General features: G+C 40.1%; 1 protein-coding gene across 6 annotated transcripts in view; it reads right to left on the reverse strand.

Annotated features, from left to right (window-relative positions):
- The window catches only part of RASGRP3 (RAS guanyl releasing protein 3), a 127,653-nt gene that overhangs the window by 72,033 nt on the left and 36,368 nt on the right, over positions 1 to 19,252 (reverse strand). For 2 of the 6 annotated variants that reach the window (XM_029937969.1, XM_029937970.1), the window contains exon 1: positions 3,794 to 4,090. The exons of 1 other annotated variant lie outside the window; for it this stretch is intronic. The gene's annotated coding sequence lies outside the window, so the exon portion shown is untranslated. Of the gene's footprint in view, positions 1 to 3,793; positions 4,092 to 19,252 lie in introns of those variants that run through there. 3 more of the 6 variants (XM_029937967.1, XM_029937965.1, XM_029937971.1) reach the window with 2 other exon arrangements.

Below are 19,252 nucleotides of genomic sequence, written 5' to 3' on the forward strand. Positions count from 1 at the left end.
CATGGACTCCAGAGAGACCACTGTGATCATCTGAAACTGCAGAAACATCCCACAAAATTCAGATTTTCAAATCCATAAAACAAAGAGAATGTGACATGCCAACAGCTGAACAACTCTAGGGATTGTAAATGAGCAATCAATGCAAAGGGAAAATGGGACCCAAGGGAGTTAACTCTTCAGGAACAGGATCTTTCAAACACACAATCTGGAAAAAAACAAAGAAACAAATCCAGCCGACATGGCATCACAAAGGTCCCAAGAAGATAACCAAACACTTTATTTTGCTTTAAACCAGCTCTGGAGTATAACTTACAGACTCTGTAGTGATTCTGAATCTGTCTCATGTGTCTCTTGTATAAATAGCCCACTGGACTCAGCCAACTGCCATGGAAATAGGCCATTCCCAGCAAGAATCAGAGGTAATTTCCAGTGGTTCTGGTTTAGCAGACTATATTGCCTACTTCTCTGGAGTTGGGCTTAGTTTTAGAAGCATCATTAGGTGAGAAGTCGATTAAAAATTCCCCTTTCTTTCTATAAGTAGCTTGATCTTCAGAATGTGTAATCTTGTCATATAACAGCCTTGAAAAAAACATCACTTTCTCAAAGACATCCATGACTGGTCTACATATCTAATTCTCCTCCTGGTTAAGCAAAGGACCCTTCCATTACATATGTATTACTCAGTGCTCTTTCTCATCGCCAGCCCTAATTTTGACATTGAACCAAACAAAGCAATATGGAGAGTCGAATGCAATTTTGAGATCTCTTTAAGGTTTTTTTTAAAGGCTTGGTCCCTGGCTGATGACCCAGAGAAGGTGCAGGTTCATGGCCTGCAAGCATGACGACCAGTCTTTGGATACACAGCAGGTGCAGGGAAGTGTGCACCTGGGCAAAGGCAGGTGCAGGCAGTATCCCACTTGGCCGAGTAAAGCACACCTCTCCTCCCTCAGCTCGGTTCCCCAGCCTATGATCTCCCCTCACAGCTCAGAACAAATGGAACAAACAAAAGGACTACATCGCTTCTATTCATGACCAGCCACCCCCTACTTGGACAGCCAAACATCCAGGTTGAACAACAATGAACAGGTCTGCTCATAGTTTTATCACCACTAAGCCAGCTATTCGGGATGGGGCATGGGTGGAGTGGCCCTCTGTCCTCCAAAGGAAAGGAGTGACAGGAAAATCTGAGAGAAAAGACCAGAAAGGGCAATGAGAGTGGTGTGTTCCAGGGTAACGATAAAGCTCAAATTTGCTCTTCTGACCAACTCGAGAGCCATCACTGAATACTCTCAACGAGAAAAACAGGCTGCAGGTCAGTGACCCTGCACAGCCTGGGCTTGGACTGTCACAAGGGGAAACCTCACCCTTCCTGCTAGGGACCGTTTGAAAGAGCCTTAACACACGTTGTGTGTCTAACTGTGTTGCACTGAAATATTCTCATTTGCATTCCGTTAAGCATATCACTAAGCATTAAGCCTTTAAGTTTAAATGTGTGGGGTTAGTGTATGTGTCCCATGTTCAGGTTTTTAATGTGTGTGGTTTCTGGAGTCAGATTCAGGAGCCAAGTGGGTCTGTAAGGGGACCCCCGAGCTTCAGTTTCTCTGCCTATAAAACTGGAATCAGAATATATAGCACTTCACTTACTGTGAAGAGTATATGAAAATAAATGCATTTGCTTAGCACATCATTTGGCAAAGGGCATAATACATTCAAGTTATAATTATTAGTGTTAATGTTATAATAATAATATTATAATCCTGGCAGAAGCCTCTGGCCCTCTTTCTTGGCTCTGGGACTAAATAACACTTTGACCCAGACACATTTGTTATAATATTCTCAACTCTGAAATTAATGTGCTCAATTGTACATTCTGTAATTCTCATCCAGATCTGAAAGTCTTTGACCCTATGGACATACTATCTACGTGTAACATAATTATTTATTATTTGGTTGATATTTTGAAAGTCAAGGTGTCATTGGATTTTTCAAAATAATCTGTGGGCCTTCAAAATGCCAGCACTTGAATAATTCCAAAGGCTACTCTAGAGATAGCCAGTGAGATACCCCTCCCCCCTTTTACTGAGGGTGTCTCTATTATACTGGAAACATCAGTTGCACCCGATCTTTTCCACTAGGCTTGCGGTAAAAGTAAAACTATAGCAGCAAGAAACTCCCTAAAAAGTGGCCCAGTGGGCATCTGTGGCCCTGAAGTCAAATAGGGAAGTCACTGGGCCACGTGGCCACAGGCTAAATCAAGGACCTCACACAAATGTCATAAAAAGAAATGGAGGAGTTAGAATTTTTTTTTCTCATTGAACACTTGTAGAATCGTCTACATTTTATGGGAAAGAATGGGAGAAACTTCCCAGCACCAGACTAGCCACTTTCTCGGAGGGGCATCTGAAAGTGTTTCCACCCCAGATCTTTGGCCAATGTGCTCCTCCAGACCAAGTGTGTTGAGGAAAACTGCAGCGGGACCAGCATGCCCTGGGTCATTTCCGGTGCATCCTTCACATACAAGGTGGGGAGAGGGTGTGGGGAGAGTCATCCTCTGTCCAGGCAGGGGGCAGAAATTGCCAGAAAACCAGACAGCCTGAGCATATCTGACAATCCATCGGTCACCTGGAGAAACAAACGCACTTCAGGGTGCCCTGTGCTCATCACAAGCAAAATAACTGGTAAGAATTCAAATCAAAACAACCTGCTCCCCCTTCCCCCCACCTTCCTTAATGTCCAGGCAATCCAGAAAAAGGAACTGATTTGGTTATTTCCCCCAATGCTCTGATTCAGAGGCCTGTCACGTCCAGAGGTTTACCTCATTGATTCTGGGTGCTGTCCTCTCCCTTTCCCCTTTTCCTTTCTGAAACATTCTGGCTGGTGACTACCCCAGGACAAAAGTCTCCGAACAACACGTCCACTCCAGTATAATGTCTGCTCTGTGCTCTTGTAAGAGCGTTCCCCACACCACCACCAATGAACTTGAGAAAGAAGAGGTCTCAGCTATTTGAGAGCCAACCCCCCCCCCAGAGTTGATAATCAACTTCAGGCAACATTTTTTAAATAATCTAGGCAAGGAAGAAGGACACTGAGCATCACTGAAACACTAACTTTCCTTTATCTACAGTAAGGAAGACCGGGGGTGACTAAAATATTTAGCTTTAAAATAATCAAGTTGAAAAAGCTTGTTAAAGAACTAGAAAATATGTCTTTGATGAATTAGGAAGCTTGCCTGAAGTCCAAAAATGCTTTCTAATCTAAATCGCAATAGTATTGGGTTAGTTTTCTATATTGCAGGTTGTTACGCATTGTTTCAAAATTGAGTTTTCAAAATGAGTAGGAATGGTCAAGTCAGATGTACAAACTTCTCAAAACACTATTTTGCAAGTTTCAACTATAAAAATCAATTAAAATCAAATCTAGTCATCAATTCACATTAATACACTCTCTACTTCATAATCTGAATCTTGGCTTTGAACCTAAACACCTGGATCATAAAAATCCCAGACACCAGGAAATAAACCTGTTTTCCCAGATAGGAAGTCAAGCAATATGCCTCATTCACACTTTAAGTTAGAAAACATTGCTGCAATGGCATGTGCTAGAAAAAAAAAGCGGTAAAAATACAAATGGCTATTACCAATGGACAACACAAATAATATACCTCCTTTAATGCCAGATGGAAACTAAAATCAAAATTAAAAATTGTTAATGCCTTGCAAAACACACACACACACACACACACACACGCACACGCACACGCACACGCACACACAAAAGTTCTCCAGTTACTTACTGGGGCAGTTCTGTCGCATATTCCTCACATCAGCACCCTGCCTGTCCAGCTGCCAAGTGCAGGAGCATGCCACAGGCAGCTGTTTCCTCCAAGCTGGGCTCTGTGTCTTAACCAGTCACATGCGCCTCCTGATAAATACTGCCGCTGTGCCAGGAGGTCAGAGACTGAAGATCATTATTCTCCTAATTCGCAAACCTCGTAACCCCTGAGCTGGCTCAGCCGTTTGATTAGCATGCAGGACAGGACATTCCACAGTTTGTTTTCTTTTAGTGGCAAACCCCAAACATCTGATAAGTCCCCCTGGAGGGTAGGTCACTGCAAGTGGAAAGTTGAAGGGGGTGGGGTCAGGGGTGGGGTCGGGAGGCTGGCAGTCCCTGTGCTCTGTCGTCTCTCTCAGGTTTCCCCCTCCGGGCTCTCAAACAGCAAGGAAGGAACCACAGTCAGGTTTTCACCGGGGCTCTGGAACAGCAGGGAAGGAACCACGGACCGGCACAGCAGGTGGAAACGGAGCTGTGTCCCAGGTGCCCCCCAGGACATCAAAGTACTGCTCCATCTTGGTTTCATTTTCTCAGCATCCTGGGCTCAGTTTGGTGGAAGAGCTGTAACAAGGCAGCCTGTTCTGAGGAAGACAGACTAACCGTCTAAGAATGTTTAATTTCAAAGGCCAGGGCTGCTGTGCCAAGGGATGCTGAGGGGAGATGTGTGAGGGTTAATGAAGACGATCAGATGCACCTTCGTCTAGACAGTCGTTGGAAGTGACTTCAGGTAGCTTAAGACCAAACCTCCGCACACTCTAGTTATTTGTTGGATTGTATCAATGTTTGGAGGCACAGCGGAGCCACTGAGGTGATCAGCCATGGAATCAGAGTAGAAACAGAATTGACCCCATAATTTATAAGCCACTTTATAGATGCGCTGCTGCCCCCTTTGGTACAAGGAAGTTGAACCAACCAGCTGTTTCCTGTGCTGCTCACAAAGGTGCCAGACCGTCTGGGTGCCTAGTTGAACACATTAGCAGATTTTCCCACCCCGTCCTCTTCATCTTCCTCTCCAAGGAAAGCCCGTGGACCATCTGTCTTTGGGTAGCACCTGACTTGTTGGTATAGTAATAGTGACACTTTCTAAGATCAGAGCCCAAGCAGGGTAGAATGGAGCTATGACAGGGACTCAGCTCATTGGGCAGAATGAACATCCAAAAAAGATTTTAAAAGTTTAAAATGCCCCAGGGGATTTCTGAACCATAATAGGGCTGTTACACTGTCAACCTTGATTTATAATAAGTGAGATCTTGCTCAATAGAGGAGCTTGTGTGGGAAATCTTTCATATGTGGGCTTTGTCTCATAATTATTTACAGAATTAATCAAACCAGAAGTTTCCCTCCATACAGAGGATAGAGTGTTTTCCCAGAATAACAAAGACTGAGGGGGTTCAGTCTTGCCATTTTTTTCAGGCGACTGATTTGCTACCAACATGTGAATGCCCAAAGTGTAAACAGAAACATTTTTTTTGCAAGCTTCAAAACATAATCCCTTTTTAAGCGTTCAAGTTAGTAATAAACTACAGATATCAAAATACAGTGTGCTAAAATACGTCACCTTCATAAACCTTTCTCCTCATGTGACAATCATTAATTAGACAGAAAAGGAGGCTTATTGAAGATGTGAAATGTTATTTTGATTTATGTATTGGAAACTTTTGTGATCCTATGGCATCCATAAATCACTTTATTTGCAACTGACAGTATTAATTATTCTAATGGACTATTGCATATGACACAGTTAGTGAGACAGAGACTTCTGGAAAATCCTTCAAAAAACAGTCTCAGGGTGCCTAGGGGGCTCAGTCAGTTGAGCATACAACTCAGCTCAGGTCATGATCTCACAGTTCATGAGTTCAAGCCCCGCTTCGGGCTGGCTGCTGTCATCACAGAGCCCAATTCAGATCTGTACCCCACCTCCCCCCACCATCCCTCCCTCACTCACACACTCTCTCTCAAAAATAAATAAGACATTAAAAAGAAGGAGAGAGAGAGAAACAGCCTCAAGAATGGCAAGCATAGAAACTCTCTCGTTTCTATGAAAAGAAGGGATGGATCCCAGATCGTACATATTTAGTGAACTGTCAGTGCAGAACAAGACTTGGGCCCTTCTGCCAGCACCCAGAAGCATAACTGAGGTTCCACAAAGACACTCAGCCTTGCAAAGAAATGCAGAGACGCCACCCCTCTTTTCCAAATACCTATGGGTACCAATCATCTCCTTCAAACTCAAAAAGAAGTGCCCTCCTCCCATCAAAGGCCACCCATCCTTGGGCTTTGTGTCTCAGCCTGGGACTCCTACCCGTTCAGAATCCTTTTGCCAACAACCATGCCTTCTCTCTCTGTCCACTCACCTTCCTCATTATCTAAATATGCTCATATTATTTTTACGTGTTAAAATCATCTTTTTTGATCCTTTGCTCCTTTCGTTATTGCCCTAACCCATTCATTCCCTTCACAGCTAAGCTTCTAGAAAACACTTCACGCCTCCATTATCTTCACAACCCATGTAAGTTGAGATCTGTTTATAGTCTGGCTTCTTTCCCCAACTTGACTGAAACTGCTCTCCCCAAGTCACCAAAGACTGATGCTACTGGACACATTTTTGCTTTTATCTTACTTGACCTCTCAGTTGCACTTGACCTAAGTGACCAAGAATTCCTTAATGTCTCCTCTTGTGACTTCTGCAACATTTCATTTCTACCTCCTTCAGCCTCCTGTGTGGACTCCTCTAATACTTGCTGCCCTCACATATGAAAATCCCCTGTTCTTCCTGTTTCTTAACAGCTTTTATATGTCTTAATTTATTCCTAAAGGACTACAGTGCTTTCCTAATTAGTCATCTTGCCTCTAAAATCTGTCTCTGACCTTAACTAATTAATTTATGCTTTTATACTTTTGTACTGAAAGCCTCTCAAAAACCACGATAGAATAGTAGGCAGCTTTGTATTCCCAGAACCTATGATAGCGTCGAAGTCCCTCTTTCATAAATTCTGTTACCGTTGCATTTCTTTGTCTGTGTTAAATTAGGTCTTAATGCATCCATGTCCCAGCCAAACTTCGACAACCTTAAAGAAAGCTTGTGACTTACTCATTTTCTGCAGTGCCTAATAGGATTCCTGACTCTTGTGGGAGACACAAAGCTGAGACAATGCTGAATGAATAAACAAATGATTAAAGAGAAAGATCTTCCGTTTATTCCTCTTGAAAAAGCTATAAGAAAAGCTTACAAAAACTAATTTTATATTAGGCACCAAAAAATCCTAAGTAATTTGCCTCCAAAAGAAATTGTTTTCACCATATTCTATGGCCAGCCTGGAATAAAACTATAATATAATTGTAAAAGTATAAGTCAAAAAAGAACAAAGCACTTGGAAAAACTATATAACTCTTCTTTTAAAAAAAAAATCATTGATTGGGGGGTACCTGGGTGGCTCCGCCAGTTAAGAACCTGACTTCAGTTCAGGTCATGATCTCATGGTTGGTGGGTTAGAGCCCCTAGTTGGGCTCTGTGCTGACAGCTCAGAACCTGGAGCCTGCTTCGAAATCTGTGTGCATGTCTCTCTCTCTGCCCTCCCCCTGCTTGTGCTCTCTCTCCCTCTGAAAGATAAATAAACATTAAAAACAACAACAACAGAAAAATCATTGGGAATAAATCAAAAAAGCAACTGCAAAATGCTTACAAGTTTTCAGGAATGAGAATCCCACATATCACATATTGTAAGTAGAGCCAAAAGAGTTCATTGGAGGCAAGCTGACTCAAAAAGTTGAAAAACAACAGATCAATAATCATGGAACAATGTAAAAGGTATTGAGAAATTGTTTCCAAAGAAAATTTTTAGTCCTAATTACTCACAGTCTCCCTGAGCTTCAAGCCACAGATAATTTCCTGGCTATATAAAATGTTCAAATGGACAAAAGTTACAGAATGCTAACATAACATCCCTGATGTAAAAACAGACAAACGAACTGATTAATAATGGAAACCACAGACTTACCTCACATGTAAACATAGTTTATCCCAGAGATGTAAAAAATCTCAATATTTAAGACGGCATTAGCATGATGACATGATGGGGAAAAGTCTTTGGATCAGCACAGTAAATACTCTTGAAAAGTCATTTGATAAAGTTCAATATCAGGTTTTTAAATTTATAAAATGGAGTTGGGACAAGTTTTCCTGACATGATCAAGAGTATCCCAGACCAAACCCAGGCATCAAACCTAATGCTAGAGGTATTAACCTTAAAACCCGAAACAAGGAAAAGGTGCTCACTGTCACCGCCATCACTTAACACTATTCTGGGCACTCAAGCCATTGCAACTCGACAAGGAAAAAAAAAAAACTAACAAATGACGAGAAAGCAACAGAAAAAATTATCTAACTTGCCCATGTTACAATCCTTTACTTGATTGAATCAACTTTGTAAAATGTTTTAAATAACAGGAATGTCAGTGAGGTTGACAGTCACAAAATAAAATTGAGTGTTCCACCTAATAGCCTAAAACTGTTAGAAGACATCAAGAGAAAAAAAATCTTATTCAGAATAGCAACAATAATAACAAAATTTCTAGGAAAAACAAGAAGAATGAAGAATATATATAAGAAATGTATACATTTCAATAAATGGAACACTGTACAATTTTCTAAGACTAGAAGATTCAACATTGTAAAGATGTCGATTCTCCTCTTTAATTTATAAATGTAATTACATTTAGATTAAAATGCCATACATTTTTTAAAAAATAGGTCAAAAAGAAATCCTGAAGTTTATTTGAAGGAAAAAAAACCTGAAAATGATAAAAGAAAATTTTAGAAAACAACAAAGTGAGTGGGGGGTAGAGAGTATTAAATAGGCTGAAAACATCAAGAATTAGAAGTTTGGGGGCACCTATGCAGCTCAGTCAGTTAACTGGGTCCTGATCTCGGCTCAGGTCCTGATCTCATGATTCGTGGGTTTGACCCCTGGGTGGGACTTTGTACTGACAGTGCGGAGTCACCTGGAATTCACTCTCTCCCTCTCTCCCTGCCCCTCCCCAACTTGTGTGTACTCTCTCTCTCTCTCTCTCTCTCAAAATAAATAAACTTAAAAAAAAAAAGGATTTAAAGTTTGATTCTGTTGTCACAAGAGTCAGAGAAATAGAACAGAATAGAATGCCAGAAAATATAAATACAAGTACCATAAAAATGTTTGTTGGGACGCCTGGTGGCTCAGTCGGTGAGGTGTCCATTCTCACAGTTTGTGAGTTCAAGCTCTGCCGCTCAGAGCCTGGGGCCTGCTTTGGATTCTGTGTCTCCCTCTTTGTCTCTCTCTCAAAAATTAAAAAAATATATATTAAAAAAATAAAATGTTTATTTGTCAAAAATGACATTTAAACCCAGTGGGAAAAGAATGGATTATTTAAGAGCTGGTTGAATAGTTAAGTATTAGGAAAAATTAAAGATGCAATTATTACCTCACACCATTTAGAAAGTAAATGCCCGGCAGGCAAAAGAGCTAAATGTGAAAGTAAGACCACACACAAACTTGAAAAAAATCAAGGGATTGTTTTTATAATCTTAAAATTATTTTAATTATGAGTAAATACCTTCATCATAAAAACTGTTTTAATTACGATCATAAAAGCCAAAGCCATATTAAAAAGTTTTAAATATTTAAATAAAATGTAAAATTTATGCATGTCAAAAATAACCCTACTATAAACAAAATTAAATCACAAATGACAGAATGATATTTAAAAAATGAATCCTGTATGGTAAAGGGCTAATGGCCTTACCATATCAAGTCTTTATAATGAACAAATTGGCAAAGAATGTAATAAAGACTTTACAAGTAAAGAAATATATTGGAACACCTGGGTAGCTCAGTCAGTTAAGCATCTGACTTCAACTCAGGTCATGATCTCTCAGTTCATGGGTTCAAGTCCCACATCAGGCTCTGTGCTGACAGTGCAGAGCCTGCTTGATTTTCTCTCTCTCTCTCTCTCTCTCACTGCCCTCCCCCACTTGTGCCTTTTCTCTCAAAATAAATAATTAAAAAAATAATGTTTGCAATAAATATAAATGACCAGTATAAATAAAATTCAGCTTCCTAAAAAGGAGACTAAATTTTAAAAATGATAGGACACTATTATTTCTAAACATGACAAAGATAAAAAGTTGACAATTCCCAATGCAGGAGGTTTTGGAAAATGGCACCTCTTATCTCTGGGGGCAAGAGTGTATAAATCAGTTCTAGCTGTAAGAAAGACAATTTTGTGATATGTAGCAAAAACTTTTTAAAATATGAATACCCTTTAATTCATCAGCTCCTGTCTTAGAAATAGATCCAGAGAAAATAATGTTGATTTTCACATGTGCAGGAATGTTTCTCACAGTATTGTTTATACTAGTGAAAAATTAGAAAGTCTACGTACCAAAAGCAGTTGAATAAATTACTATACATTTGTAAGATTTAGCACTATGCAATTACTATAAAGTAATGCTGTTACCATGTATTGACATGAAAACATATTCAGCATAAATTAAGTGGGAAACACAGTTATAAAACAGTTTATTCAGTATGATCTCATTTTTCTAAAAAAAACCACGTGAACATATGTAAAAGTCTGAAATGTTATACAGCAGACATTTGAACCACAGAGGGGTGAGCAGTGCCGACCCTCAACACAGTCTAAAATCCTTTTCTAACTTTTGAATGCCCCAAACCTTAATGACTAATAGCCTTCTGTTGACTGGAAGCCTTTCCCATAAGCAGCCAGTTTACACATAATTTATATTGTAGATGTATTATATATTCTTACAATAAAGTAAGCTAGAGAAAATGCTATTAAGAAAATAACAAAGAAAATATATTTAGAGTATTGTATTTGTTGATAAGAACCCAATGCAAGTGGGTTCAAACCTCTGTTGTTCAATGGTCAACTGTATTAAGTTTCTAATAGTGATTATTTTGGGAGCCAGGGTCGGTGTTCTCCCTGCTTTGTTCTCTCTGCTTATCACTTGTTTGTCTACTGTTTCTGCAATAAATGTGTATCAGCTGTTCATTTAAAAATTTTTTTAATGTTTATACATTATTTTGAGACAGAAAGAGACAGAACGTGACTGGGGAGAGGCAGAGAGAGAGAGGGAGACACAGAATCTGAGGCTGGCTCCGGGCTCTGAGCTGTCAGCACAGAGCCCATGTGGGGCTGGAGCCCACAGACCTCAAGATCATGACCTGAGCCAAAGTCCAATGCTTAACTAGTTACATCTTCCAGGCACCCCCCAGTTGTTCATTTTTAAATGAGATCTTTTTTTTATATAAGGAGATGTACAATCATACTTAAATGCCTTAGTCATCTCCACAAAGAGGAGAAAGCCATTGGCAAGAAATGTGATCAAGAAAAAAGGACCCAGAGCAACAATGCCTCACCATCCATTTATAAAACTACACACTTCTTCCTGACCAAGTCTCAATTCTCTACCCTCTGGTCCTGAAACCAATATTCGATAGAAAATCACCAGAAGTGGTAGAACGACCAGGTTCAAAGGATGCAGGAAGAGGAAAGAAGTATGGTGTCGCTTGAGCACCTTGGGTTCCATCTCTCAGAGATGCCCTGATGGGCCTCGATGCCTAGATGAGGTATTCCCTTAGAGAAAAATTCCTAAATGGTATCCATCCCATGCACACATGGTCAGAGAGCAGGACCGCCTTCTGCCAGCTGCCCCCTGACGGGGCTGCCCATCTATCTATCTACCTTGCGCCAAATCCCAAACAAGCTGCTGCAAATGAGCGACACACCATCTGCTGGTCAATTTGCGGTACTAAGGCCATATTGCTTGCCAGCACCCCACCTCCCTTTCCTTTCAGGGGACCTTGTACGCAACATCACTTTCTCATTTTTCAAGTTTGGTGAATTCTACCTGGTCATCTCTTTCTTAGATACATACACTTTTGGGATTCCTTCTCTTTTCTTTTTTCTTTTAACATTTGTCTAAGTATCATGGGGAATTTTCTCTCACTCTTGTTCTTCCCCTTTTCTTTCCCTTGAACCAAAATAAATACCCAGACACAATGAGTTATCCTAAGAATTGTGCCCGCTACATGCCTGTAACAAAGAAAAAGAACATGTGGAAAAATCAGAGTGGAGAGTTTTAGTCTCCAAAGTCCTTCAACAAAGCAAATCATTGTCAACAAATATAGTGTCTGTGGTCAAAGTGCGTTGCATTTAAGATTCTACCAAAATACACAACAAAAATCTCTACTCTCAAAGGTTATAATCTCTTTGGGAGAAAAGGGAAACATGCAAAAAGTCATATATAAGGAATAATGATCATATATCATAACAATTAGTATCCATTAATACTGTAACATATTATACCAATGTAGTATTAATATAGGATGAGCTAACATCTGTGCACAATACTCACTGAGTTCGCACAACATCTCTAAGGAGATGACATTTTTACCCCTGATGATGACCTTTTGTGAGATTAACTAGCCTGCCCACAACTGGTGAGCAGCAGAGGAAGAGAGAGAGAGAGAGAGAGAGAAAGGTGGATACCAAAGAATCCAGGTCCATCAGACTCCACACCCTCCACATTTACCACCACCCCCACCCCCCACCCAGCAAATGATTTAGGAGCCATAGAACTTTTCATAGACTGGCTCATCCTTCTCTAATTAAAGCTGCTTGCACTCACATACAATAGCCAAGTCAATTGTGTTGCACTTTGGGGTCTAATTATTGGCATTACAACAGTAGCTGTAATTTATGGATTTACAAGTGAACCTTTTGAACACAAGCCATTCAGAAATTGGAGACCGGCTGCATAGAAATAAAAAGGAAACTGAACAAGGAGACCAGCCTCCACCAGAAACTGCTCCCACACCCCAGTCAGCGCCCTGCCCCCTTCTCAGCATCTCTGGAGAAATCTCCAAATTTTTGGACAAACCAGTCCAGGTTAAAAATGGACTTCTACTGTTGGTCTCTTTCTTTTTCCTATATTTTATCGCTCTTTCTTCCTTTTTGAAAAAATTTCATTTGTGTTTTTAAAACCCCATTAGAGTTGCATTTACTTAATCTAATTTATTTATATTTACCTTTATGGCAGATTTATCCCCTCCATCTAATTACCTTCTTAGATTAGGCTAGCTTTCTAGCGGAAGCTGGATTCAGTAAACACGAGAAGGAAAGGGAAGCACCCACATCTCAAATCACCTTACTTAGCATAATTACTTCCATGACAAATTTGTCCTGTAGTTTTATTTCTAAACCCTGATTTGACAGCAATTTGCATTCATCTTTGAGGCTCTTACCTCTATAAACCACAGGCTAGTGGTCAAGCTGATTTTTAAATCTTCTGAAATGCCACTGCTGCTTCCAGAATTGTTTTAGTTCTTAAAGATGTTGCTTAGAAGAAGAAAAAAAATCCTAAGGCTGCCTCTGTGTTTCTTTTGCTGAGAATTTAGTGTACAGAAGATAATAGAAGGGCAATTTCAGATTCATAATTTCCTTTCTATTCAAGTTTCAGCATCATTGCTATTTCAAAGCAGAAAATACAAAGCCGATTCAGGAAAAATGAGACCAAAAAAATTAAATTTTTTCTTCTCGAAATATGTGATAGCTAAATACATGGGGCAGGCACAATTTGATCTTTGCAGGAATCAGATGAAAAGCACAGTCAGGAGCTCCAAAATCTCTTTTTCTCATATGCGAACTCAGGCCCCCCCCTGCCCCCTCTCCCCATCCTGCACTCTCTGAGTCTGCTAATCGTACTGGGTTCATACCATAGCCCACGAGCCTTGGCTGGAGGATAATGCTCAGTGTATGAAGGAAGCAATTTATACAACATGGAGGTGATTAAAAAATAGCCATATTATTTTGATACTAAATCCATCCGCTAACACGGTGCGTGCAGGCATCCAACATTTGGAAAGTTTAAGTTATGTCAGTTTGCTTTTACAAAAGAGCTACATTAGCACCTGTTTTTGTTAACCAACAGAAATCGAAAAAAGGTGAAAAGCGAAAATAGTGTTCAGCATTTGGCACTGTGCCCTTGCAAAGGCAATGCCAAGCAGGGTGGCATAAGACTGGCACTGCCCAACTCCCTCCCCGAGAACTACCTCCAGCATCTCAGTATTAAGCTGCCACCGCTTCGAACTCTCTCCGTGAGCACCCGCTTTTTCTTGATTTATTTTGTGCATCCATTAGTAAGATGTGGTATCAGAAAAGCCTAAGAGAGGTTATTTTTGGAGTGTGGGAACATCCAAAAAGTTTTCCATATAAATTAGTGGTTACCGCTTTGTTGCTTTATGCCATTTTTGGCATAAAGGTTCAGAGGAATGCTCTACTTTTGAACAGCTGGGGAAACCTATAATTCTAAACAATGTCAATGTTCTATGTAATCACTTCCGCTCTTCACTTTAGCCCATTATCCAAACCCAGCTAGCTCACTGCAAGTCCCGTTTTCTAGTCCTTGGTGCCAAACTACTTGCTCACGTTTTAATCCAACCATCACCACCTCTAGGTTATAAATCTGTGAGGACTGAGCTTCTAAGCTCATTTCCATATCCTTCCTAAAGTTTCATTCCCTTTATCACACACTCCATTAAACATCGCCATGGTTTACTTACACTGGGTTTGCTCAAACTCTTGGCTTCAGTCTCGGGGTTACTTACTTCTGTGTATAGAAAGCTTTTAAATAAGATGTTCTTCATCATGACTGCCTGGGAGCACGGAAGGTGACCACAGACAGAGCAGGAACCCACTGAGTAATGAGAATCTAATATTACTGCAACCGGATTGTCTCATTTATACACCAGAGGAGGTTAACTAAGAAAGCACCTTGAGAAGCACATAAGAAAGTGGTAGGAAAATTTCCAGTTTCCCTTCGTGTTTTAATTAGACAGGAAGTTTTTGTTCTCATGGCTTGTCTTTGCAATTGCCATTCTTATTAGTGAAAGCATCAGATCAACATATGCTGCAATAAAACTCTCTAATTGAGGGGCAGGTGGAGGGGAGGGGTCGGAACTGAGAGGCAGGTGTTACTTCTAACTATAGGAAGAACAAACTCTGAAAAGCTTCTTGGCTGTGGAGATAAACACATTTTAATGATAAGTCAAATGCAGGAGAGCTCAGGCTAACACGGCTAAAAAAAATACCAGCCTATGTGATGATGCTTTGGTAGGTATTTGGTGCCTATAAATTCTTCCTCATTTCTATTCTAATGGGCAGAATAACGACATTATCACATAGAAGAATTGTCTTGTTTCCCTTTGCAAAATCAGAAGAGCAAGACTCCTATGTTTCTTTTTTACTTTCTAAAATATTTAAATTTAAAAAGCAATTTGCTCATTTTAGCAAATCAAATGATACAGAGATAGACATATAGAAAATTTTAGTAACTTTTCTCTCGGATCCACTCCTATCTTGCCAAGATAACACACACCTACGAAAAATGTATCTCTACATAAATAGATGGGTGGAGCTCTATTCTTTTCATTAAAAAAACCGTCTGTATTTGATCTTTCCCCTTAATGTATCATGATCACGTATATTGGCTCTAAGGTCAAAAATATAATTTAATTTATACCCTTTAATAGCTGCATACGTTCTCCACAGTGTGGTTATATCACATTTTATTCACCCTATTAATGAACATTCAAGGTGGCCCAAGTCCTGTGTTTCTCTAAGCAGTGGTGCCCTAAACATCCTTGCATGTATATCTTTAGTTTCTGGTGCTTTTAATTCCAACGTATAGATATCCAAAACTGAGATTATTGGGTTTGCAAAAATTATTCATTTTACTATATCATTTTCAGCAAAATTCCAAAAACTGATATAAAAATCAATACAAAGGTCCATGGCCTTAAGAAGGCCTTTAAAAAGACCTGGTAAGTGTCAACTTTGAGGATCAAGATTTTAATATTAAAAGCACTAAAACTTCCTTTCAGAATTACATCCCACCAGGTATATTAACTAAATCATTTATGTTGAAGATGCTTGCTTTTCACAAATCATAATCATAATCATAATATTTTTTAAAACCAAAAATGTCTCGGGAGCACCTGGATGGCTGAGTCAATTAAGCATCCAACTTCAGCTGAGGTCATGATCTCGCGCTCCGTGGTTCAAGCCCCGCATTGGGCTCTGTGCTGAAAGCTCAGCATCTGGGGCCTGCTTCGGATTCTGTGTCTCCCTCTCTCTACGCCTCCCCTGCTTGTGCACGCTCTCTCTCTCTCTCAAAAATAAACATTAAAATATATATATATATATATATTACCGAATGTGAACTGATAGGTTATGAAGAACAAAAATGTTCACCTTGAACTAAAATATTTTAGTGTACTTTCAAAGAACACGGTGGGGCTAATGTGAAAGAGGATCAGTCAAAACTTCACTTGATTCTGTTTTACTCTCTGGACTGTGGCCTGAGTAAGAGAAGAGCCAGCCCTTCCCTACACCCCCGCCATGAGACAGGAACGGGGCCCACAGTCCACACACAGGATAGGAGTGCCCACGGTCTTCATCCACACTCCTCCTGGTGGGAGTTGGTTTTCTAAAACCACATCTTCAACAGTGTATGGTTTTGCCATGTCATTTGGTTTGGGACTTCAGAGTGAAAAGGTGAACTATATTTTTCTATGTTCTTAATAACAGCACATATATTCCATATCATTGTTAATGAATATGGCTATACCATCCAACACACTCTAAGACACAAGCAACCAAGCATAGAGTTCCCTGCCTTAAGAAAAGAAAAAATAAGTTATAATCAACATAAACTGAGGGAACTTCGTTCACATTACCAAAGCATTCTTTGTTTTAGAAAGCCACTCACTGCAAAATTACAAGAAATGTGTGCACTCTTGGTACATTAAAAATGGCACTCTACCAACCTAAACTCAACTCATATTATTCAAGAACACATTTATTAAGTAAAATAAACATGAGTCCAACTTTGGACCCAACTTACTGGCCCAGATGGTCTGCGTCCTTTCTTTCGGAACAAAAAAGTGGGCAAGCGATTCCTAGCTGCCTGTGATGGACAGGCTATTTCACAACTACCCCCCCTCCCAAGAGGGCTTAAAGGAACCTGCTAAAAATAACCCCTCAGCTCTCACATTAGTGTCCTCAGCTGAAGGGCCAGGTGAAAACATAAATTCCTTGAAATATGTCCTGCATTCTAATTCCATAGACCTACTATTAGCTGAAAATCCCCGCTAATCCTCCTGACAATTCCAACATTAATACCTTTTTCTTCTTTAACCATTTTTCCAAACTAATAGGAGAAGCCGTGAGCTGAGTGTTGAGGGTGTTGACACGCTGGGGCACTGGGAAGGCAGGACTCTCACACCTTAATTAGTCACCAGCTGAGTTAGCTTAACCCTTTAAGTATGAAATTCCACCATTGTGAAAAGGAAGGATAATGCCCAACTCAAAAAATGGCTACAGGAATTGGGAATAATGCACTGGATTTCAGGATTTTTTCCTATGAAAATATTCAACAAGTGCACAAAGACAAACTCTGTGAGACACCTGTAATCACAACAAAAAAAGACAAAAGAGTCTATAAAGAGAAGATCAAAATAATCACAATGCTATTAGCTCAATGCTATATATGTCACATAGCCATGAAAAAGATGAAATGGGAAGATGGCTTGGTGGTAAGAAATGAAAAAAGCAAGCTGCAAAAAGCACTGTGCATAAATGTCATCATTTTAGCCCCCCAACCCTCTCCACTATGTATTTAGCTCCATTTTTATCACAATCATGTATGTTTTCAAATGCATAGAAAATATCTGCGGTGACAAGTAATAAACGTATATCCACTCTGTAGAAAACAAAGGGTCACAAGAGTTGTGAGACTTTTCTTTGTTACACTATCATTTTTTTAATGCTTTTTTTTTTTTTTTGAGAGAAAGAGAGACAGCATGAACAGGGGAGGGCCAGAGAGAGAGGGAGACACAGAATCTGTCAGCACAGAGCCCAACACGGGGCTCGAACTTACGAACCACAAGATCACGACCTGAGCCAAAGCCAGATGCTCAACCTACTGAGCCACCCAGGCACACCTACACTATTCATTTTTGACAAGCACATTTATGTACAAAAAACCTGTAGTGTTTTTATAATAAAAAAATTAAAGACAATAAAGAAAGCAATGAAAACTAATTACTGTAAAGCACTTGGCACAACGCCCAGTGGGCTTTGAGGAACAGTAATTATCACAGTTACTTCTGTCCAGAAGCCACACAACTTTTAAGCAAAACAAAGACACTAAAATCTAGCAGACCTTGGTAACATGCAGTCTGTTAAGGCTAAAGTGTAAACCGGATCTATTTTTTAAGTGGTCCTGCATGGATCTTGATGGTGGTGATGGCGTCAAGGGTATATGCGTGTGTCAAAACATCAAACTATATACTTGTGACACTCTCATTTTATTCTATGCCAATTATCTCTTGACAAAACTGCTTAAAAGAGAAAAACGGTGGAGCTAAAATCTTCATCAGTGATAAGGCGTCAGATGGGAGAACGCAATCAAAATGAAAAGTCTGCAAGGACTGTGTGCTACGCAGAAGATGTCAGTATGGAGATATTAACTTTAGACTCTGTTACATCAAATAATGTCTTTTATGTGCACCCAGTTACAAGAAAAGATGTAGAGGATCTAACTTCCAAAGCACCAGAGGGGGAAACTGCAATAAGGAAAATTTGAAAGATCCAAAAGAAGCAGGAGAGGAGAGAAAAAGAACAGTAAACGGAATAAAAAACAGCATTATTAATTCCTCAATAACCACAATCAGTATAGATTATCTGAACTCACTATTAAAATACAAAGACTATTATTAAATAACAAGCAAAAGGATGAGTCCGTTTGTAATCAGTTCGGCTTCACAGGGGTGTGTGTGTGTGCGCACATTCGCACACAGAAAACAGGATCAGATAGCTGCCCTCAACTCAATCTCTCTTAACCGCTTTTCTGAAGCCCTGAAATTAATGGGAGGAAAGATCTTTATATCAAAAATAACAGAGAGAACTGACGTGGTAGGGAGGGGATTTGGTGGGGGAAGTGTAAGGGACCCAGAGAGGACTGGCAAATACACAGAGTGCTTCCCCACAAAAACGTCATCAAAGGGTGAAAGAAACGCACAGGGAACTGTCTAGCTGACACCAAATGGGGCCACCCTTCCTGCCTACAGTGCTCCCGTTGGGCCAGCGTGGAGCACACATCCGGGACATCTGGCTCCTCCTCTTGAGAGGAGGTCCGAAGGTAAAGAGGTCTTCTCTGCCTGGAGCAGCTAGCCCTCTTCTGAGAAATGTGGATTAACACAGCCAGGCCAGACGGGACAATTCATCCATTCTTTCATGGAATCGGCAAAACTCACTAGATGGTTCTAATCAATCTTATCTGGAAAACAGATGGAAAATTCTT

The sequence above is a fragment of the Suricata suricatta genome, chromosome 4, assembly GCF_006229205.1.
Source record: "Suricata suricatta isolate VVHF042 chromosome 4, meerkat_22Aug2017_6uvM2_HiC, whole genome shotgun sequence".
Lineage (NCBI taxonomy): Eukaryota > Metazoa > Chordata > Mammalia > Carnivora > Herpestidae > Suricata > Suricata suricatta.